Source organism: Pinus tabuliformis, chromosome 5_2, assembly GCF_031772625.1.
Source record: "Pinus tabuliformis cultivar Carrire ecotype Pingquan chromosome 5_2, CPIR1, whole genome shotgun sequence".
Lineage (NCBI taxonomy): Eukaryota > Viridiplantae > Streptophyta > Pinopsida > Pinales > Pinaceae > Pinus > Pinus tabuliformis.
The window spans coordinates 133,256,725-133,281,913 of NC_142306.1; positions in this window are offsets into that span (position 1 = coordinate 133,256,725).

A 25,189-nucleotide genomic window follows, 5' to 3' on the forward strand; every position below is an offset into this window, starting at 1 on the left:
AGATTTGACTCTCAGCATAGGTACAAGGAGGAGCAGTTGCATTCCAGCGCAGATGCTCAGTGGAGCAGCTGACATGATCCAAAATTAGCCTGTTTTGAAGTGTTTTCAGGTGGAGAACTGATTGGAAGTGCTGTGGTTTGATGACCTTGTTCTTTTAGGGGTAAGAACAACATGTTTAGGGACTGAGGATCCCTGTAATTATTGACATTTCATGCTCCATGTCGCAAGGCACAAAAATGTCTATAACAGTTGCCCCCTAAAGTATGAGGCCGTTTATCGGGTGAAATGCTTTATCTAGAGGTTCCGAAGTTCATTCCAGTGCTGAGGAGGCGCCCTGTAATACAATACAATACAATACATTATTTTTTCATTCTATTTTCATGATCTAGCTGAGGCGGGCATTCCCATGCTCAGCTTTATAAATACATTTTGGTACATATAACAGACGATCGTCTGAAGGTAGACTGATAATTTTCTGCTGAAATTATCATCCTTTGAATAGGATGATCATCTGCTGCAATGATGTACATGACAAATGTTTTTATATTTCCTGAATATATATCGCAGCCCGTATGGATGAAACTAGATCCGGGGTCTTCAAACTCGTTCGATCTTCACTCTAAGTACAAGTCGATCCATGTGAGAATTTTGCTGAAGTCGAACATGGAAAGACATCGCTTGATTGCCAGCCAATAATGAAAACCGTTAACAAGCGCGAGAGGAATCACCAATAATGACGATGACCCTCAAGGTACTGTAGTACAATTCACGTGGCGTGAATAAAGGACTTGGCGTCGAACACCACGCAAAATCTTCTGGTCGAAGGACATTGATGTATACCTGTCGCCGGAAGTGAGAAACTTGCCATTAAGGCATGCAAGCTTCAAAATACTGATGGGGGTGTTCCTAGATCAACTTCTTGGATAATGAGCTGAAGTCGACAAGAAGCGATCCGTCAAAGGAGGGCCTTAATGAATCCCACATCAATGACACGGAACGGAGCTAATGATTTTGGTGGAGGTGAAAACAAACTGTGACATATGATTCAGGGTGGCGATCATGAATGGATGAAGGATAATGTATGGCAGTGGATGGGACACGGTTGACACTTTCAGAATGACCCCTCTTGAACATATAACGACACTGATGCGATGGATCGGTAGCATTACCCTAAATGTGGATGGTTTGGCGAGGACCATGGTGATGAGACCGGTGAATGAAACAACCCAACCCGATGTGGTACGGAGGAAAAGTGTCATGTTCAAGAGTGACTTGCTACCATTAAACTTTGATGCTCTCCCAATTTTTCCCCAGTCATTTCTGACCAGTACCTCTTTACTTTTGTCAAGCTTGAGGAGGATAACATATGCTTGTTCTATAACCTGCCCTTTGGGCAAGCCCATCGCTATGATTTAACGAGCCTAGCGATAGGGAAACTCGTTCTCGTCTAAAGACAAGTTTGTCGCTATTTAATCATTTTAACGAGTCTAACGACAAGGAAAACTCGGTCCTTTTCATTTTTAGAGAGTCTGAAAAGGTACAGAAAGTTAACTCCATAATTCCTTTTTCGTCAGCTAATCCCTTAAGTCCGAAAAAGTATAAAACAATACAGAAGGGATGGCTGTTCGGTACTTTTAACGAGCCGAACAAGACAAGCGCTCGATCCTTTTGTGCAATAATCCCTCGGGTCCAAAAAGATTAAAATTTAGAGGAGGGATAGCGTTCCGGTCATTTAACGAGTTGGAAGGCCAAAACTCGGCAAACTTTTCATATTTTACGAGTCAGTGAAAAGAGCTCAAAGAAGACTCGTCTTTTGAGGAACGAGTGATAAACAGGGATAGCAGCAGATTCAAGGTACAGGTTGGAATTTTCCAATCACGGCAGTGTAACAAGGATGGCTAGGTGAAATCACTCTTCGCAGCTGTTTCTCAAAAGAGGTAAACACACAAATGGAGGTGAATGATCGGCCAAATGAACAGTGGAGGTGACGGATGAAAACACGACCAAGGTTTTTATGGCTGATGAATTTACGATCTCAAAAGGTTATTTACCGGGATAGGTTCATTTTTTCCATGAGTTTGAACTCTGGTGGAAACTTTTGCTCACACTTTTCTATTTTTTAACGAGTATAAATTCAGTGGTAAAACTGCTCGAACTTGCGTTTATTTTTTAACGAGCATGAACTATGTGCTAAAACTGCTCAATATACCAGTCATAATAAGAACGCTTCCGGTGAGATAACTATTTTTTAAGGAGCTTTATCTCACAAAGCTATGCTCTAATTTTGGCAAATTTTCTTTTGCCCCACAGGCTTTCTTCATGCAAGGTCAGAAACGGCTAATCCTACGAGTTTAAAGGGTTAGACCTACAGGTTTAAAGGGAGGACCTAAAAATTTAAAAAATAAATAGTTGTCCCTTGCTTACATTCCAAAAGTTTGCATGCCCCCAGGTATAGGATAGAATTTCGAGGCTGCCCCTCCTCTCCCCTACCTCTGCTTTTCTTTGGGTGTTCACAGTTACTTGTCATCTTGCCAATCTAATGTTAACGATACTTGTCTTGTCGTTATTTTAAGGGGTCTTACGCAGTACTCAAGCTTCCCGTCGGCCCACTTTTAACAAACAGCTATTTGTGACAATGGAAGAACGCTACTCAAAGACAAAACATTGGTACTATTGAGGGAGGCTTGCCTCTTTCTTATTATCCGAAGAGGGTTCTATTCTCTGCCGCAAATCAATCTCTTTCTTCGGCGGTGTCTATCATTGGGTTGTCCAAAGATGGTTACCCTCTGTCACAACAATATAGTCCCCTTCTTTGCAGGCTGCCCCTGCTTATCCTTCAAAACATATGTTTTAATGGGCGAGGCTTGAATTCAAAGATGTTTACTACTTGTTGCAATAAGGGAATTCCTACTTGGGCATTGCCCACTTTTTTAGACAAAGGTGAATGACTCTTTTGTCAAACACATAACTTTGACAAAAGAATACTATTCCAGAACAACCCCTCTTCCTTCCACGGACGGGGTACGGACTAGTCATATTCTTCTGCGGAAATTCTTCCTTATACCCGGGGTTTCTTCTGCCCGAAGCAGACCAGGGTGCATGCCCCCTGGGTCCTAGTCTTTCTCTCCGAATCACTCGCATTCATCGGGAAGGAGGACTGGGGGTGGAGGCGTATCTTGAGTGAACAGACCATTTAGGATTGGTATTTGACTATTTGCGATGCGAGATCCCGGAAATGAAAGTTGGTCTACGAGCTTGACCATCCTTCCTTCGTGTGGAAAACACATTACTCTAAAGAGTGAGGAGACTATCGCTCCCATGCAATAAATATAGTCGCGTCCGAGGAGTAGGTTATAATCCAAGGGTCCTTGGATGACCAACACGTTCATATTGACGGTCTTCCCTTTCAATGTAACAGGTACATTGGGGAGGATTCCTAATGGTCGACTCGTTCCTTTATCAAAACCTGAGAGATTTCTTAACTCAGGTAAAAGCGCTGGGGAACCCAGTGCTTTCCAAGCAATAGAGGAAAGGATACTCACAGATGCCCCTTCATCAATAATAGTACCAGCCATAATCATTCTATAGATCTGGACAATGATTCTGAATGGTATACTGGCTGGTAACCGGGGTCTGCCCAGTTGATTCCAATCAAAGGATACAACCAGGTTGCTTGGTGGTGGGACCGAATATACGGCCGGATATGACCCTGATGATGTTCCTTCCTGCGATAAAGGAATGGGCGCATTGCCCTGACGCTCATCAGAGTCGGTGCTGATGAAAAGAACCTGGATGGTGTCATCCTTATTCTCTTCAGTGAGGGTGTCACATGAAGATGACTCCTCGGCGACGGTGTCATTTGAAGACGGATCTTCAATGACGGAGTCATTGGACGATGAAACCTCTGAAGGAAGAACTGGGTCAACTGCCGTTTCGACCTTTAGACTTTCGTCTGGTCTCGATTCAGTAGGTTCATTCTCAATGACTGACACTTCAGCTGACCACTTGAGCGGGTCAACTGGATTTTCAACTATCGAGGGATTAGGCGCGAGTTTTTGGTATCCAGGAGGAAGTCGCAACGGTGAAACCGGGCGATCTTCCAAAACTCTCTTTTCCTCATCTAAGAATGGACATTTGTGGATGGCATGATTGCCTTCACACAATAGACAGGGTGATCTTGGTCCCCTTCTTCGTCCTTCACTCTCGTTAGTTGACGGACTGCAATCAACATGACTATCAGAGGTTGATGCTACCGGATTGTGCAACCTTGGGGACCAGTCCCTTAGTATCCGGGGAATACAAGGACAATCACGATGGAAGTGGATCCCTTTGCAAATGACACATGGCGATTTAGGCCCGGTCGGTGCAGTGTGTGGGTTTTTGTCAGCTTTCTTCTGCTTGCCCCCAGTCGCCTTCGCCAGAGGCTCCTTCTGCTTCTTTTCTCTCTTCTTCTTTTCCTTCTTCTCCTTGGGAGGCTGACTTTTGCCAGCTCTACCTCGCGAAGATGAAGGATCAGAGGAAGTATCGTAAGAGGTGGAAGGCTGGTGGGTAGTTCTAGATTGTTCTGACTGTTGATTCGACTGCTCAGGATTAGTGGCGATCTGGACTACATTAGTTGAAAAGAGCCATACAGGGAGGCCGATTGTCAATCCTGGAAGTGACAATGTAGCCATATGAGGCGCACCAACATCTCCCCAAGAGGAGAAGGGATTTGGACTTCCGCCAAGGTTACTTCCTTGGTTGGTGGGCTCCATACTTTTCAACTGAAAGATCAACGTGGGAATAAAAGGTGATTATGTTCCGCTTAAAATAAATTTTATTAACGACGCTTTTAGACACAAACTTGCTTTTTCATGTTTTAAGAGTCGAGAAAAAGCTAAAGGTGACTCTAGTCGCCTTCGATGTATTAACGAGCCCGAAGTGACAAATGCTCGGTTGGACTTTTTCAGTTATAGAGTTTGAAAAAGGCCAAAAGAAATTGCTCTGGAGATCTAGGCAGAGGGTGTGCCAAACCTTTCGCGAAACCACAGAATACGTTTTACGGTACGGGTGGTCGATCTTCGTGAATGCTGTGTTCACTGCATCGCGATCAGTAGGGCGGCCGACACGGTTTCCTAAGGATAAAGGATAAAAGCCTATAGGGGTCTCCCAATATACGCGACGGTATGCGGGAGCACAAGTCCGTGTTAGTGCCACCGACTCTCAGGAGGAATCACCCACCTTCGTAGAGATCGACAGTCACTATGTTTAACGATGCCGGAACACGTCTCTACCTAGACCTCTAGATGTTTGCGTTATGTTACAAAGCGTTGTTATGTAAATTGGGTTTATTTTAATGTTGATCTTGCTTAACAATTTGCCTTTCAGGATCGCCACGAGATGTATATATACAACTTCCTAAATGCAATCTAAGATGAGAAGCAAAACTTTTCAATCTTTCAACTTTGAAAACCTTAATCTACTGAGGGAAAAGAAAGACACAACTTTTTCCACAGATCATAGAACACACACTAAAAAGCACATTTTCCTAAATCGTCAAGCACACAGTCAAATGCAAAATGCACAATGCATGTATTTCTTTTCGTTATCCTTAATGTTGATGTAAGACAGAAAGGAAACTGTTGTATAATTTTGAATCTAATTTCAAGCAGAAATAAACAAGCTTGTCCAAAATCAAAAAGACACCTTATGATCGACTTGTTTAGACACTGGAAATGTATAGATTCAAACCATAAAATGAAAAACAAACAAACTCAAACAGCCATGAACAGTAATAAAACTAGCTCATAAGATCACAAAAACACTTTTACAGTTCAGGACCTAAGAGGCCATAGCTATACTGGTTCGCTTTTCACAATGGGAAACTGTAACTAAAACAAGAAATACTGAAAGAACATTCACAGTTTCATCACACAGCTGAGGCGGAATGATGTCAAGGAAAGTGGTTTACAGCAAGTACAATGACCAGCAAGCAACAGCAAAAAACCAGTGAAAACAGGGCTCAGACACAATGGGAAACCTCAGCAAGACACTAGCTAACTGGACCAGCGCAGGCTCTGGTCTGTCAGTTTGACTCTCAGCGCAGTTCCCGAAGGGAGAACCTGCGCTGAAATGCAGACTGCCTGTGGACAGCCTGCACTGAGACACGAGAGTTGCGTTTACAAGGAATTCCGGGTCATAAAAAGCTCAAAAATGCACTGTTTTTGCTGAAATAAAAAGCTATAGGTCAAGTACAGGCTAAGGGATGATCAAGAGGATGAAAAGCTATCACAAAGAGTAAAGAGTCTTTTGTAGATCAGCTCTTCAAACCTTGAATTTGCTCAGCAAATGAGCAAGAGTAACAGCCCCTCTACTTCGCTTTTGATATAGTCAAAAGCTTTTCGATTTGGTACTCTTTTCTTCAAGAAATGAATAGCAAAATACTACAAACACCAACAAGATACTAGGCTCCCCAGCGGAGTCGCCAGTTTGTTGTGGGGAAAAGTATCCGACTCGGATGACCCTATCCCTACTCTAAAGGTGACAGTCTTTAGCAACAACTGAAAGTAAAGCTTTGATATTTTCCTTTATGAAAGTACAGAGAGAAGGAAGAAAAGATTAACCAACCGGTGTCTTTCGCTTTTGTCGATCCTTATCCTCTCTCTTTGTCTCTTGTTCCCAGCTCCTTGCTCCCTTTGCCGGTCCAGCTACACACAGATCCCGCACAAACAAGAGAGGAAACTACAAGATACAAGTACTCATAACTGATGCATGGATTAGAGTGAATCAAATATACAAGTAAATACAATACATCAATGCAATACAAGTATATAGGAGAACATTCAAAGCTTTATTGATAAAAGTAACAGGGTTCTGAAAAGGTTACAACCATCAATGGCTCCAATCCAGCAGCACCTCCCCAGCAGCAAGAAGTCTCCTCTTCACCTCTAGTAAAACAATCACCCAATAGCTCTAACTGTAAACCAACATCACCTCCTTGCTTTACACAAAATTCCAGCCCCCTTAGACCTCATAGAAGAGCTCTATATACAGGAGAGAAGAAGAGAGGATGAGTCAGCTTGAGGCTGGCATAGAGCTGACTAGTGTCCTCTCCCTCTTCAGTTAAACTTCAGTTCTTGGGTCCACTTGGAGATCCTTGCTTACACATGGTGATCAAGTACCTCTTACTCATCACAGGGCGAATCTCATGAACCAAGTGTCAGTTTGGAAGCTTCCTGGGCAATTGACACCTTGCAGAATGACTGTGCCACTTGGCCAATCTCACCCAGCGCAGGTAGCCTTCATTAGATTTGACTCTCAGCGCAGGTACAAGGAGGAGCAGTTGCATTCCAGCGCAGATGCTCAGTGGAGCAGCTGACATGATCCAAAATTAGCCTGTTTTGAAGTGTTTTCAGGTGGAGAACTGATTGGAAGTGCTGTGGTTTGATGACCTTGTTCTTTTAGGGGTAAGAACAACATGTTTAGGGACTGAGGATCCCTGTAATTATTGACATTTCATGCTCCATGTCGCGAGGCACAAAAATGTCTATAACAGTTGCCCCCTAAAGTATGAGGCCGTTTATCGGGTGAAATGCTTTATCTAGAGGTTCCGAAGTTCATTCCAGTGCTGAGGAGGCGCCCTGTAATACAATACAATACAATACATTATTTTTTCATTCTATTTTCATGATCTAGCTGAGGCGGGCATTCCCATGCTCAGCTTTATAAATACATTTTGGTACATATAACAGACGATCATCTGAAGGTAGACTGATAATTTTCTGCTGAAATTATCATCCTTTGAATAGGATGATCATCTGCTGCAATGATGTACATGACAAATGTTTTTATATTTCCTGAATATATATCGCAGCCCGTATGGATGAAACTAGATCCGGGGTCTTCAAACTCGTTCGATCTTCACTCTAAGTACAAGTCGATCCATGTGAGAATTTCGCTGAAGTCGAACATGGAAAGACATCGCTTGATTACCGGCCAATAATGAAAACTGTTAACAAGCGCGAGAGGAATCGCCAATAATGACGATGACCCTCAAGGTACTGCAGTACAATTCACGTGGCGTGAATAAAGGACTTGGCGTCAAACGCCACGCAAAATCTTCTAGTCGAAGGTCATTGATGTATACCTGTCACCGGAAGTGAGAAACTTGCCATTGAGGCATGCAAGCTTCAAAGTACTGATGGGGGTGTTCCTAGATCAACTTCTTGGATAATGAGCTGAAGTCGACAAGAAGCGATCCGTCAAAGGAGGGCCTTAATGAATCCCACATCAATGACACGGAACAGAGCTAATGATTTTGGTGGAGGTGAAAACAAACTGTGACATATGATTCAGGGTGGCGATCATGAATGGATGAAGGATAATGTATGGCAGTGGATGGGACACGGTTGACACTTTCAGAATGACCCCTCTTGAACATATAACGACACTGATGCGATGGATCAGTAGCATTACCCTAAATTTGGATGGTTTGGCGAGGACCATGGTGATGAGACCGGTGAATGAAACAACCCAACCCGATGTGGTACGGAGGAAAAGTGTCATGTTCAAGAGTGACTTGCTACCATTAAACTTTGATGTTCTCCCAATTTTTCCCCAGTCATTTCTGACCAGTACCTCTTTATTTTTGTCAAGCTTGAGGAGGATAACATATGCTTGTTCTATAACCTGCCCTTCGGGCAAGCCCATCGCTATGATTTAACGAGCCTAGCGATAGGGAAACTCGTTCTCGTCTAAAGACAAGTTTGTCGCTATTTAATCATTTTAACGAGTCTAACGACAAGGAAAACTCGGTCCTTTTCATTTTTAGAGAGTCTGAAAAGGTACAGAAAGTTAACTCCATAATTCCTTTTTCGTCAGCTAATCCCTTAAGTCCGAAAAAGTATAAAACAATACAGAAGGGATGGTTGTTCGGTACTTTTAACGAGCCAAACAAGACAAGCGCTCGATCCTTTTGTGCAATAATCCCTCGGGTCCAAAAAGATTAAAATTTAGAGGAGGGATAGCGTTCCGGTCATTTAACGAGTTGGAAGGCCAAAACTCAGCAAACTTTTCATATTTTACGAGTCAGTGAAAAGAGCTCAAAGAAGACTCGTCTTTTGAGGAACGAGTGATAAACAGGGATAGCAGCAGATTCCAGGTACAGGTTGGAATTTTCCAATCACGGCAGTGTAACAAGGATGGCTAGGTGAACTCACTCTTCGCAGCTGTTTCTCAAAAGAGGTAAACACACAAATGGAGGTGAATGATCGGCCAAATGAACAGTGGAGGTGACGGATGAAAACACGACCAAGGTTTTTATGGCTGATGAATTTACGATCTCAAAAGGTTATTTACCGGGATAGGTTCATTTTTTCCATGAGCTTGAACTCTGGTGGAAACTTTTGCTCACACTTTTCTATTTTTTAACGAGTATAAATTCAGTGGTAAAACTGCTCGAACTTGCGTTTATTTTTTAACGAGCATGAACTATGTGCTAAAACTGCTCAATATACCAGTCATAATAAGAACGCTTCCTGTGAGATAACTATTTTTTAAGGAGCTTTATCTCACAAAGCTATGCTCTAATTTTGGCAAATTTTCTTTTGCCCCACAGGCTTTCCTCATGCAAGGTCAGAAACGGCTAATCCTATGAGTTTAAAGGGTTAGACCTACAGGTTTAAAGGGAGGACCTAAAAATTTAAAAAATAAATAGTCGTCCCTTGCTTACATTCCAAAAGTTTGCATGCCCCCAGGTATAAGATAGAATTTCGAGGCTGCCCCTCCTCTCCCCTACCTCTGCTTTTCTTTGGGTGTTCACAGTTACTTGTCATCTTGCCAATCTAATGTTAACAATACTTGTCTTCTCGTTATTTTAAGGGGTCTTACACAGTACTCAGGCTTCCCGTCAGCCCACTTTTAACAAACAGCTATTTGTGACAATGGAAGAATGCTACTCAAAGACAAAATATTGGTACTATTGAGGGAGGCTTGCCTCTTTCTTATTATCCGAAGAGGGTTCTATTCGCTGCCGCAAATCAATCTCTTTCTTCGGCGGTGTCTATCATTGGGTTGTCCAAAGATGGTTACCCTCTGTCACAACAATGTAGTCCCCTTCTTTGCAGGCTGCCCCTGCTTATCCTTCAAAACATATGTTTTAATGGGTGAGGCTTGAATTCAAAGATGTTTACTACTTGTTGCAATAAGGGAATTCCTACTTGGGCATTGCCCACTTTTTTAGACAAAGGTGAATGACTCTTTTTTCAAACACATAACTTTGACAAAAGAATACTATTCCAGAACAACCCCTCTTCCTTCCACGGACGGGGTACAGACTAGTCATATTCTTCTGCGGAAATTCTTCCTTATACCTGGGGTTTCTTCTGCCCGAAGCAGACCAGGGTGCATGCCCCCTGGGTCCTAGTCTTTCTTTCCGAATCACTCGCATTCATCGGGAAGGAGGACTGGGGGTGGAGGCGTATCTTGAGTGAACAGACCATTTAGGATTGGTATTTGACTATTTGCGATGCGAGATCCCGAAAATGAAAGTTGGTCTACGAGCTTGACCATCCTTCCTTCGTGTGGAAAACACATTACTCTAAAGAGTGAGGAGACTATCGCTCCCATGCAATAAATATAGTCGCATCCGAGGAGTAGGTTATAATCCAAGGGTCCTTGGACGACCAACACGTTCATATTGACAGTCTTCCCTTTCAATGTAACAGGTACATTGGGGAGGATTCCTAATGGTCGACTCGTTCCTTTATCAAAACCTGAGAGATTTCTTAACTCAGGTAAAAGCGCTGGGGAACCCAGTGCTTTCCAAGCAATAGAGGAAAGGATACTCACAGATGCCCCTTCATCAATAATAGTACCAGCCATAATCATTCTATAGATCTGGACAATGATTCTGAATGGTATACTGGCTGGTAACCGGGGTCTGCCCAGTTGATTCCAATCAAAGGATACAACCAGGTTGCTTGGTGGTGGGACCGAATATACGGCCGGATATGACCCTGATGATGTTCCTTCCTACGATAAAGGAATGGGCGCATTGCCCTGACGCTCATCAGAGTCGGTGCTGATGAAAAGAACCTGGATGGTGTCATCCTTATTCTCTTCAGTGAGGGTGTCACATGAAGATGACTCCTCGGCGACGGTGTCATTTGAAGACGGATCTTCAATGACGGAGTCATTGGACGATGAAACCTCTGAAGGAAGAACCGGGTCAACTGCCGTTTCGACCTTTAGACTTTCGTCTGGTCTCGATTCAGTAGGTTCATTCTCAATGACTGACACTTCAGCTGACCACTTGAGCGGGTCAACTGGATTTTCAACTATCGAGGGATTAGGCGCGAGTTTTTGGTATCTAGGAGGAAGTCGCAACGGTGAAACCGGGCGATCTTCCAAAACTCTCTTTGCCTCATCTAAGAATGGACATTTGTGGATGGCATGATTGCCTTCACACAATAGACAGGGTGATCTTGGTCCCCTTCTTCGTCCTTCACTCTCGTTAGTTGACGGACTGCAATCAACATGACTATCAGAGGTTGATGCTACCGGATTGTGCAACCTTGGGGACCAGTCCCTTAGTATCCGGGGAATACAAGGACAATCACGATGGAAGTGGATCCCTTTGCAAATGACACATGGCGATTTAGGCCCGGTCGGTGCAGTGTGTGGGTTTTTGTCAGCTTTCTTCTGCTTGCCCCCAGTCGCCTTCGCCAGAGGCTCCTTCTGCTTCTTTTCTCTCTTCTTCTTTTCCTTCTTCTCCTTGGGAGGCTGACTTTTTCCAGCTCTACCTCGCGAAGATGAAGGATCAGAGGAAGTATCGTAAGAGGTGGAAGGCTGGTGGGTAGTTCTAGATTGTTCTGACTGTTGATTCGACTGCTCAGGATTAGTGGCGATCTGGACTACATTAGTTGAAAAGAGCCATACAGGGAGGCCGATTGTCAATCCTGGAAGTGACAATGTAGCCATATGAGGCGCACCAACATCTCCCCAAGAGGAGAAGGGATTTGGACTTCCGCCAAGGTTACTTCCTTGGTTGGTGGGCTCCATACTTTTCAACTGAAAGATCAACGTGGGAATAAAAGGTGATTATGTTCCGCTTAAAATAAATTTTATTAACGACGCTTTTAGACACAAACTTGCTTTTTTATGTTTTAAGAGTCGAGAAAAAGCTAAAGGTGACTCTAGTCGCCTTCGATGTATTAACGAGCCTGAAGTGACAAATGCTCGGTTGGACTTTTTCAGTTATAGAGTTTGAAAAAGGCCAAAAGAAACTGCTCTGGAGATCTAGGCAGAGGGTGTGCCAAACCTTTCACGAAACCACAGAATACGTTTTACGGTACGGGTGGTCGATCTTCGTGAATGTTGTGTTCACTGCATCGTGATCAGTAGGGCGGCCGACACGGTTTCCTAAGGATAAAGGATAAAATCCTATAGGGGTCTCCCAATATACGCGACGGTACGCGGGAGCACAAGTCCGTGTTAGTGCCACCGACTCTCAGGAGGAATCACCCACCTTCGTAGAGATCGACAGTCACTATGTTTAACGACGCCGGAACACGTCTCTACCTAGACCTCTAGATGTTTGCGTTATGTTACAAAGCGTTGTTATGTAAATTGGGTTTATTTTAATGTTGATCTTGCTTAACAATTTGCCTTTCAGGATCGCCACGAGATGTATATATACAACTTCCTAAATGCAATCTAAGATGAGAAGCAAAACTTTTCAATCTTTCAACTTTGAAAACCTTAATCTACTGAGGGAAAAGAAAGACACAACTTTTTCCACAGATCATAGAACACACACTAAAAAGCACATTTTCCTAAATCGTCAAGCACACAGTCAAATGCAAAATGCACAATGCATGTATTTCTTTTCGTTATCCTTAATGTTGATGTAAGACAGAAAGGAAACTGTTGTATAATTTTGAATCTAATTTCAAGCAGAAATAAACAAGCTTGTCCAAAATCAAAAAGACACCTTATGATCGACTTGTTTAGACACTGGAAATGTATAGATTCAAACCATAAAATGAAAAACAAACAAACTCAAACAGCCATGAACAGTAATAAAACTAGCTCATAAGATCACAAAAACACTTTTACAGTTCAGGACCTAAGAGGCCATAGCTATACTGGTTCGCTTTTCACAATGGGAAACTGTAACTGAAACAAGAAATACTGAAAGAACATTCACAGTTTCATCACACAGCTGAGGCGGAATGATGTCAAGGAAAGTGGTTTACAGCAAGTACAATGACCAGCAAGCAACAGCAAAAAACCAGTGAAAACAGGGCTCAGACACAATGGGAAACCTCAGCAAGACACTGGCTAACTGGACCAGCGCAGGCTCTGGTCTGTCAGTTTGACTCTCAGCGCAGTTCCCGAAGGGAGAACCTGCGCTGAAATGCAGACTGCCTGTGGACAGCCTGCACTGAGACACGAGAGTTGCGTTTACAAGGAATTCCGGGTCATAAAAAGCTCAAAAATGCACTGTTTTTGCTGAAATAAAAAGCTATAGGTCAAGTACAGGCTAAGGGATGATCAAGAGGATGAAAAGCTATCACAAAGAGTAAAGAGTCTTTTGTAGATCAGCTCTTCAAACCTTGAATTTGCTCAGCAAATGAGCAAGAGTAACAACCCCTCTACTTCGCTTTTGATATAGTCAAAAGCTTTTCGATTTGGTACTCTTTTCTTCAAGAAATGAATAGCAAAATACTACAAACACCAACAAGATACTAGGCTCCCCAGCGGAGTCGCCAGTTTGTTGTGGGGAAAAGTATCCGACTCGGATGACCCTATCCCTACTCTAAAGGTGACAGTCTTTAGCAACAACTGAAAGTAAAGCTTTGATATTTTCCTTTATGAAAGTACAGAGAGAAGGAAGAAAAGATTAACCAACCGGTGTCTTTCACTTTTGTCGATCCTTATCCTCTCTCTTTGTCTCTTGTTCCCAGCTCCTTGCTCCCTTTGCCGGTCCAGCTACACACAGATCCCGCACAAACAAGAGAGGAAACTACAAGATACAAGTACTCATAACTGATGCATGGATTAGAGTGAATCAAATATAGAAGTAAATACAATACATCAATGCAATACAAGTATATAGGAGAACATTCAAAGCTTTATTGATAAAAGTAACAGGGTTCTGAAAAGGTTACAACCATCAATGGCTCCAATCCAGTAGCACCTCCCCAGCAGCAAGAAGTCTCCTCTTCACCTCTAGTAAAACAATCACCCAATAGCTCTAACTGTAAACCAACAACACCTCCTTGCTTTACACAAAATTCCAGCCCCCTTAGACCTCATAGAAGAGCTCTATATATAGGAGAGAAGAAGAGAGGATGAGTCAGCTTGAGGCTGGCATAGAGCTGACTAGTGTCCTCTCCCTCTTCAGTTAAACTTCAGTTCTTGGGTCCACTTGGAGATCCTTGCTTACACATGGTGATCAAGTACCTCTTACTCATCACAGGGCGAATCTCATGAACCAAGTGTCAGTTTGGAAGCTTCCTGGGCAATTGACACCTTGCAGAATGACTGTGCCACTTGGCCAATCTCGCCCAGCGCAGGTAGCCTTCATTAGATTTGACTCTCAGCGCAGGTACAAGGAGGAGCAGTTGCATTCCAGCGCAGATGCTCAGTGGAGCAGCTGACATGATCCAAAATTAGCCTGTTTTCAAGTGTTTTCAGGTGGAGAACTGATTGGAAGTGTTGTGGTTTGATGACCTTGTTCTTTTAGGGGTAAGAACAACATGTTTAGGGACTGAGGATCCTTGTAATTATTGACATTTCATGCTCCATGTCGCGAGGCACAAAAATGTCTATAACAAGTAGGGGGGCCATTCAACTCACTACCAACTTTCAGATACTAGTAAGAGGTTGGCTCATTTTCTTTTTCAACAAGTCTAGAGAGGTTCATTGGGATTTCAATAAGGTTTGGATTATCGACTCCACCCCTTTCATGCTTAATTAATGGACCCCTATTTTTGATCCCACTTGTATAGATGCCAGACAAGGCCCCTATTTGGCTTCAGCTTCCGAAACTAAAAGTATAATTTTGCTTAGAGTAGACTCTTAGGGAAATTGGAAAAAAGCTAGGGGAATTCTTGTAGGTCGACCTCATTTTCCAAGACTCTTTGGATATGAAGGTGGTGAGGGTATTGGTAAATTTTTATATCACATATGACTTATGGGGTGAAATGAAGCTCCAAGTCAAGGCATCACTTCTCTTCATACCTTACTTTATGAGGGCATCCCCATCAGATGTCGCAGATGTCACAAGAATTACCACAATGCTATGAATTATTCACTGGGGTTCCATGGCATGAAAGGAATGTACAAGCCCATATCTCCCAAGATGAAAGAGAAACGATTTGTCCTGATGATGAAGACTCCTTCTGTCCTTTCTGTAACTGTCTCAGCTACCCTTACTATCTTCATGGCTTCGGCTTTCGAACTCAATGCGATTGTTCCTATGATTATTGATGGGGCTTCCATAAAGCACTGATCAACGACAATTTCACTTAGCCACTATTTCGATGATGTCACCTTTGGGTACTCTCTCTTCACCTGTTTCTTTAACTTCTATTCTTAGTTGTATTTTGGATTTGGAGAAATATTGGAATACAATAGAACATGAAATCCTTGTATATATGTTATTGACAGTGATTATAAGCTTGTGTGGCTAGGGTCAGGTGGTAGATATCAGCTTCTTCAATTAGTCCTAGAAGTCACATCCCTTGGGTAGATGACTTCAAGAACAAACTAAATCTAATTTCCATTGTGGCTAATAATTAGAAATGGTTAACTTGATATGAAAAAGGGTATTGTAGTAAAGCCTTATGATTTTTTGATAGCATGTTTAGGTCCTTAGATCAAATGCGTGTTACGCAACCAACTCAAAAAATAGCAGAAAAGATAAATCAACAACTTGAGAAACAGCCTCTTCGAGGGGGGAACCTCCTATACATCATATAAATGAACAATTATTGGATGATACAAATCATTAGACCTCCTTGCTATATATAGGAGTCTTAGGGGTCACAATATAATCAGAGCCTGCATAATAATAATAATGTAAGGGCACAACACTAACAACATGGGGGATGCATGGGCACACCAATAACATTAGGGAGCTACACTAATGATAACAATAAAGGAAATACACTAATTTTATAGTGACAAAACATGCCCCTCTCTTTCAAAAAATTATTGTCCTCAATGCTTGAGTTCTAGATGCTTGTGTATAAAATCCTCATCCTCCCATGTGGAATCTTCAACGGGTAAGTTCTTCCACTTAATGGTTAGGTATATCATGATCTCGACAATTTTCCTCGTTACTACTCCATGATGGGAGAAATAATTGGTAAACATTTGGGGTATGCCCACAATCCACATGGATCCATATGTTTACACTAACAATAATAATAAGGGGCATACACTAGTATTATAGGGGCATAACATGTCCCTCTCCTTCAAAAATTATTGTCCTCAACGTTTGAGTAGTTTTGGATGCTTCTGTATAAAATTCTCATCTTCCCATGTGGAATCTTCAATGGGTAAGTTCTTCCACGTAATGGTTAGGTACATCACGATTCAAATATTTTTCCTCGTTACTGCTCAAACAATCCGTGTTTGGAGAAATAAATGGGAAACAATTTGGGTATGCCCACAATCCACATGGATCCATATGTTTATCGAGCAAGTTCACTTTAACATATTGATGTCACTTTTAGATATGGTTTACCAATTACCTTGTATGGAATAGAGATTAAAAATTTAACCACCAATAGGTTTTTATTATTTTATCTCAATGGGAAAGAAGCAAAATGTCATGCATGAAAAACAGTTTGTAGGTCTCTTCGTCGTGAAGACAACATGCATGAAATTTCAAGTAATAGGAGAAAACACAAGTGCAGGTGATATATGGTTGCTTATAATGGTGCAAAGGCCACAAGTAGAGGTGATATATGAATTGTTTTCACCTACAACATCTCATCCATCCACTCTTATTGACTTTCCTTTGTACCTTTTCATAAAACTACTAGTTTTAATAATTTAAAAGATTAGAAAACACTTCGTGATTTGAAACATGTCGACTAAAGAATATGTAATGTGATTTACCAAAAAATTTATCTTGAAAAATCACTATGAATCACATACGTTTACATTCTCAACAAAAAAAAAAGTATTATAACAAAAATATTGAAATTAAATTTCATTGGGAAGAATTGTTTTTATATTCCATTAGGAGGGAAAGACATATCTTTATATTTCCTTTTTAGCGAACTATCTCATTTTTGAAACCTTCACATCTATGCTCTAATTCACAATTCATGGAGGTCAACATTTTTCCCTCCTATTACATACTTTCAAACACTTTTTTTTTATGTACATATAGTTATGATCTACCCCACTTTTATAAGGTAAACTCCAAGTCATGTATTGCTTTTCATCTAAACTCAGCGACTGAAAATCTATCCTTCAATATTCACCATACTCAACCAATTTAGTGTTCGGTGGTAGAGGAGCATAGCAGCGCAGGTGTGCCTTCTTTGTGTCCTCAAAAACAAAGATGAGTAAAGATGATGCATATGTTGGGGTTCAGAACACCCAAAGCGTCAGGTAAGAAGAAGGAATCTGATCTCTCTCCTACAAGTCCATGGACTCCTACAGTTGTCGGTTCAATTGGCCTGACTAGGTAGTTGAGGTCGGTGCACTGTGATGAGAAGGGAAAATTTAGAATGAACCTGAGGCCTCACTACTCTTCAACTAGTCAAAGGGCCCATTGTTGTAGGGAAAAGTATCTGACTCGGATGACCCTAACCCACTCTAAGGGTGACAGTTCCTTAGCAACAACTGTAAGACAAACTACTGAAGGTTTACTTCTTTATGAAAGCAAAAGAGAGTGGAGGAAGCACTAACCGTTGCCTTGCGCTTAATGTCGAATCCAAACTCTTCTCTTTGGCCGCTTGCTCCTAGCTCTTTGTCCTTCTGCTCGCCCAGCTACAAGGAGATCCTGCAAAACAACAAAGAAGGAAACTACAAGAGGCATGCAATCATAACTGGTTCATGGATTAGTGTAAACCAAACATGCAATCATCACAATATATAATTGAAACAAGAGCACATAGAAGAACCTCAATAGCTTTTATTAATGTAGAAGAAAAGGTTCTGAGAGGATTACAACCATTGCAGGCTCCAACCCAGCAACACCTCCCAGCAGAAAGAGTTGCTCTTCTTCACCTCTCTCAAACAATCACCCAATAACTCAAGAATGAAACCAACAGCATATCATTACTTTGCACAAAATTCCAGCCTCCTGAGCTCATAGGAGAGAGCTCAATATATAGATGAATTGAGAAAGGATGAGTCAGCTTGCAACTGATGTGTAGCTGCCTTGTGTCCTCTCTCTCTTCAGTTAATCTTTAGTTGATCTTCAGTTCTTGAGTCCACTTGGTGAACCTTGCTTCCACTTGGAGAAACAAAGCCTCTGACTCATCACAAGGCGAAATACCTGATCCAAGTGTCATTTTTGGAAGATTCCAAAGCAATGACTCACAGTGCCACATGTCCAAACTCGCCCAACGCAGGTGGGCTTTGTTCTACCTGCTTTGCAACGCAGGTACACCATGGAGCAGTTGTGTTTCAGCGCAGAAGCCTAGTGGAGCACCTGCTTTGATTTCAGGATTGCTTGTTTTTGAGTGTTTTCAGGTGGAGAACTGATCTGAGAGCTGTTGGTTTGCTGACCTTGTTCCTCTAGGGGTAGGAACATCATGTTTAGGGAACTTTGGATCCCTTGGATTATTGACAATTCATGCTTGTTGCTGTAAGGCACAAAATTGTCTATAACAGATGCCCCCTAAAGTATGAGGTCGTTTATCGGGTGAAATGCTTTATTGAGAGGATCCGAAGTTCATTCAATCTGCTGAGAAGTGTCCTGTAATAAGATACAATACAATACATTATTTTTCATACATTTTTCATGATCTGGCTGAGGCGGGCATTCCCATGCTCAGCTTTATAAATACATTTTGGTACATAGAACAGACAATCGTCTGATATAGACTGATAATTCTCTGCCGAATTTATCATCCTTTTCTGATTGTAGACTGATAATTCTCTGCCGAATTTATCATCCTTTGAAAAGGGTGATCATCTGCTGTAATGATGTACATAAATGTCTTTATGTCCTGAATATATATCGCAGCCCGGATGGATGAAACTAGATCCAGGGTCTTCAATCTCTTCCGATCTTCACTCGATGTACAAGTCGATCCATGTGAGAATTTCTTGAAGTCGAACATGGAAAGACATCGCTTGATTACCGGTTAATGATGTAAACCGTTAACAAGCGCGAGAGGAATCACCGATAAGGATGATGACCCTCAAGGTACGGCAGTACAATCTACATGGTGGGAATAAAGGACTTGGCGTCGACCACCATGCAAAATCTTCTGGTCGAAGGTCATTGATGTATACCTGTCGCCGGAAGTGAGAAACTTGCCATTGAGGCATGCAAGCTTCAAAGTACTGAGGGGGGTGTTCCTAGATCAACTCCTTGGATAATGAGCTGATGTCGACAAGGAGCGATCCGTCAAAGGAGGGCCTTAATGAATCCCACATCAGTGACACAGAACGAAGCTAGTGATTGTGATGAGGTGAAAACAAACTGTGATGTATGATTCAGGGTGGCGGTCATGAAGTGGATGAAGGATAATGTATGGCAGTGGGTGGAACACGGTTGACTCTTTACAGAACCACATCTCTTGAACATATAACGACACTGATGTGATGGATTGGTAGCATTACCCCAATTGTGGATGGTGTGGCGAGGACCATGATTCTGCGACTGGTGAATGAAACAACCCAACCCGATGCGGTACGGAGGACAAAGTGTCATGTTCAAGAGCGACTTGCTACCATTAATACTGTGAGGTTCTCCCAATTTTTCCCCAGTCATTGCTGACCAGTACCTCTTTATTTTTGTCAAGCTTTAGGAGGATAACATATGCTTGTTCTATAACCTGCCCTTCGGGCAAGCCCATCGCTATGTTTTAACGAGCTTAGCGATAGGGAAACTCGTTCTCATCTAAAGACAAGTTTGTCGCTATTTAATCATTTTAACGAGTCTAACGACAAAGAAAACTCGGTTCTTTTCATTTTTAGAGAGTCTGAAAAGGTACGAAAAGTTAACTCCACAATTCCTTTTTCGTCTTCTAATCCCTTAAGTCCGAAAAAGTATAAAACAATACATAAGGGATGAATTTTCGATTGCTTTAACGAGCCGAACAAAACAAGCGCTCGATCTTTTTGTGCAATAATCCCTCAGGTCCAAAAAGATTAAAATCTAAAGGAGGGATAGCTTTCCGGTCGCTTTAACGAGCTGGAAGGCCAAAACTCGGCAAACTTTTCATATTTTACGAGTCAGTGAAAAGAGCTCAAAGAAGACTCGTCTTTTGAGGAACGAGTGATGAACAGGGATAGCAGCAGATTCCAGGTACAGGTTGGAAATCTCCAATCACGGCAGTGTCACAAGGATGGCTAAGTGAAATCACTCTTCGCAGTTGTTCCTCAAAATGGGTAAACACACATATGGAGGTGAACGATTGGCCAAATGAACGGATGGAGGTGATGGCATATAAACACGACCAAGGGTTTTTAATATGGCTTTCAAAGGTCACATTTCTCGAGGTTGTTTACCGGTTCATTTTTCTGGGTGAGCTTGAACTGTTAGGGAAAGATTGCTCACAATTTATGTTTATTTTTTAACGAGCATGAACTCCGCACAAAAACTGCTCGATTCTCGCGTTTATTTTTTAACGAGCATGAACATTGCTAAAACTGCTCGATTTATACCAGTCTTAATACAAGGAATGCTTTAGGTGCGGTAATCTTATTTAAGGAGCGATACCTCACTAATTACTCCAATTTGGCAGGTTTTAACTTTTGCCTTTCATCCTTTCTTTATGCAAGCTGGAAACGGCTAATCCTACGAGTTTAACGAGTTAGACCTACAGGTTTAAGGGGAGGACCTAAACATTTAAAAAAATAAATAGTCGTCCCGTGCTTGCACTCCAAAAGGTTTGCATGCCCCCAAGTATAAAGTATAATTTCTAGAGACTGCCCTCTTACTTATTATCCGAAAAATGGTTTTTTGTTTGCTGCTACAAACTAAACTCTCTTTTCGGCGATGTCTATCAGTAGGTTGCTAAGGATGGTGACTACTTGTTACAGCAATTTCCTCTCTTTCTTTGAAGACTGCCCCTACTTATCCTTTAAAACATGCTATTTTAATGGGTGAGGCTTGAAATTCAAAGATGGTGCCTTCTTGCTGTCACAAATAGACCCCCTCCTTAGTAGAGCCCACTTCTTTAGACAAAGGGAGCGATTTTTCGCTTCAACATAACTTTGACAAAAGAATTTTATCCTAGAACAACCCTCCCTTCCACTGCCGGACGGGGTACGGACTAGTCCATCCTTCTGCGGAAATTAAATTTATACCTAAGGTTTTCTCTGCCCGAGGCAGGCCAGGGTGCATGCCCCCTGGGTTCCCATTCTTTTCTTCTCGAATTACTCGCATTCATCGGGAAGTAGAACCGGGGGCGGTGGCATTCCTTGAGTGAATAAACCGTTAAGGGATGGTATTTGACTATTTGCAAGGCGTGATCCTGGAAATGAAAGTTGGTCTGCGAGCTTGACCATTCCTCCTTCGTGCAGAAAACACATGACTCTAAAGAGTGAGGACACTATCGCCTCCATGCAATATATATAGTCTCGTCCAAGGAGTAAGTTATATGCCAAGGGTCCCTGGACGACCATGATGTTCATTCGAACTGTCTTCCCTTTCAATGTAAGCGGAACATTGGGGAGAATCCCTAACGGGTGACTAGTTCCTTTATCAAAACCTGATAGATTTCTCATCTCAGGCAAAAGCGCCGGGCAACCCAGTGCTTTCCAAGCAACAGAGGAAAGGATACTCACAGATGCCCCTTCATCAATAATAGTTCCAGCCATCACCATTCTGTAGATTTGGACTATAATTCTGAATGGGATACTGGCTGGTAACCGGGGTCTGCCTAGTTGATTCCAATCAAAGAATACAACTAGGTTGCTTGGTGGTGGGACCGAATATACGGCCGGATACGACTCTGACGCTGTTCCTTCCTGCGATAAAGGAGTGGGCGCATTGCCCTGATGCTCATCAGAGTCTGTGTTGATGAAAAGAATATGGACGGTGTCATCCTTATCCTCTTCAGTGAGGGTGTCATTTGAAGATGGGTCTTCAATGACGGAGTCATTGACGATGATACCCCTGACGGAAGAACCGGGTCAACTGCCGTTTCGACCTTTAGACTTTCGTCTGGTCTGGATTCAGTAGGTTCGTTCTCAATGACCGACACTTCAGCTGACCACTTGAGCGGGTCAACTGGTTTTTCAACTATCGAGGGATTAGGCGCGAGTTTTTGGTATCCAGGAGGAAGTCGTAACGGTGAAACCGGGCGATCTTCCAAAACTCTCTTTGCCTCATCTAAGAATGGACATCGGTGGATGGCATGCTCGCCTTCACACAACATACAGGGTGATCTTGGTCTCCCTCTTCGTCCTTCACTCTCGCTAGTTGACGGACTGCAATCAACATGACTACCAGAGGTTGATGCTACCGGATTGTGCAACCTTGGGGACCAGTCCCTTAGTATCCGGGGAATACAAGGACAATCACGATGGAAGTGGGTCCCTTCGCAAATGACACATGGCGATTTAGGCCCGGTCGGTGCAGTGTGTGGGTTTTTGTCAGCTATCTTTTGCTTGCCCCCAGTCGCCTTCGCCATAGGCTCCTTCTGCTTCTTTTCCCTCTTCTTCTTTTCCTTCTTCTCCATGGGAGGCTGACTTTTTCCGGCTCTACCTCGTGAAGACGAAGGATGAGAGGAAGAATTGTAAGAAGTGGAAGGCTGGTGGGTAGCTCTAGATTGGTCTGACTGTTGATTCGACTGCTCAGGATTAGTGGCGATCTGGACTACATTAGTTGAAAAGAGCCATACAGGTAGGCCAATTGTCAATCCTGGAAGTGACAATGTTGCCATATGAGGCGCACCAACATCTCCCCAAGAGGAGAAGGGATTTGGACTTCCTCCAAGGTTGCTTCCTTGGTTGGTGGGCTCCATACTTTTCAACTGGAAGATCAACGTGGGAATAATAGGTGATTATGTTCCGCTTAAAATAAATTTTATTAACGACGCTTTTAGACACAAACTTGCTTTTTCATGTTTTAAGAGTCGAGAAAAAGCTAAAGATGACTCTAGTCGCCTTCGATGTTTTAACGAGCCCGAAGTGACAAATGCTCGGGTGAACTTTTTCAGTTATAGAGTTTGAAAAAGGCCAAAAGAAACTGCTCTGGAGTTCTAGGCAGAGGGTGTGCCAAACTTTTTGCGAAACCACAGAATACGTTTTACGGTACGGGTGGTCGATCTTCGTGAATGTTGTGTTCACTGCATCGCGATCAGTAGGGCGGTCGACACGGCTTCCTATGGATAAAGGATAATTGCCTATAGGGGTCTCCCAATATATACGCGACGGTACATGGGAGCACAAGTCCGTATTAGTGCCACCGACTCTCAGGAGGAATCACCCACCTTCGTAGAGATCGACAGTCACTACGTTTAACGACGCCGGAACACGTCTCTACCTAGACCTCTAGATGTTTGCGTTATGTTACAAAGCGTTGTTATGTAAATTGGGTTTATTTTAATGTTGATCTTGCTTAACAGTTTGCCTTTAAGGATCACCACGAGATGTATATAACAAATTCCTGAATGCAATCTAAGATGAGAAGCAAACTTTTCAATCTTTCAACTTTGAAAACCTTAACTACTGAGGGAAAAGAAAGGCAAATCTTTTCGCACAGATCATAGAGCACACACTAAATGCAAATTTTCCCTAAATCGTCAAGCACACAGTCAAATGCAAAATGCACAATGCATGTATTTTCTTTTTCCCTTTCTTAATGTGGATGGATACAAAAAGAAAGTGGTTATATAACTTTGATTTCGATTTAAAGCGAAAGTAAACAAGTTTGTCCAACAATCAAAAGACACCTTAAGATTCACTTGCTTAATCACTGGAAATACATGAAATCAAACCATACTAACGAAAGTAAAATGACTAATCATTTATGGACAGCAAGTAAGCTAACTCTTTAGACCAGCAAAATGCCTAACACAGGTTCAGATCTAAGAGGCCAAAAGCATGACTAGTTTATTTTTCGTTGTGGGAAATTGTAAATGAGTAAGAAATACAAAGAACAAGTACAATTTCGTTATATAACAGAGGCAGAATGATGGCAAGTAATATTGGTTTCAAAACAAGTACAAGACTGACACTTAGCAGCAAATCTAAGTGAAAACAGGCAAGAGAAAGGAGGAAACCCCAAATGCACTAAGCAAATTTGGGCCAACGCAGGCTCTGCACAGCCAAACTGGCTCTCAGCGCAGGTAGCCCCTTCGGGACCTGCGTTGCAAAGCAGGTAGCCTGTGTACTACCTGCTCTGGAAAACGAGAGTTGCGTTTTCACAGTTTCCGGGTCATAATTTTCTCAAAAATGCACGGTTTTTGCTCAAATCAGAGACATTCAGTCAAGCACACTCAAAGGGATGATTTAGAAGGTGCAAAGCTATCACTAAGAGCTTACAAGGATCTTTGTAGATCAGCTCTTAAAATCATGAACTTGCTCAGAAATGAGCCAGAGTAGCTGCCCCTCTACTTCGCTTTTGATATAGTCAAAAGCTTTTCGATTCGGTACTCTTTGGTTCAGGAAATGAATAGCAAAGATACTACAAACACAATCAAACGGATACGCTCCCCAGCGGAGTCGCCAGTTTGTTGTAGGGAAAAGTATCCGATTCGGATGACCCTAACCCACTCTAAGGGTGACAGTTCCTTAGCAACAACTGTAAGACAAACTACTGAAGGTTTACTTCTTTATGAAAGCAAAAGAGAGTGGAGAAAGCACTAACCGTTGCCTTGCGCTTAATGTCGAATCCAAACTCTTCTCTTTGGCCGCTTGCTCCTAGCTCTTTGTCCTTCTGCTCGCCCAGCTACAAGGAGATCCTGCAAAACAACAAAGAAGGAAACTACAAGAGGCATGCAATCATAACTGGTTCATGGATTAGTGTAAACCAAACATGCAATCATCACAATATATA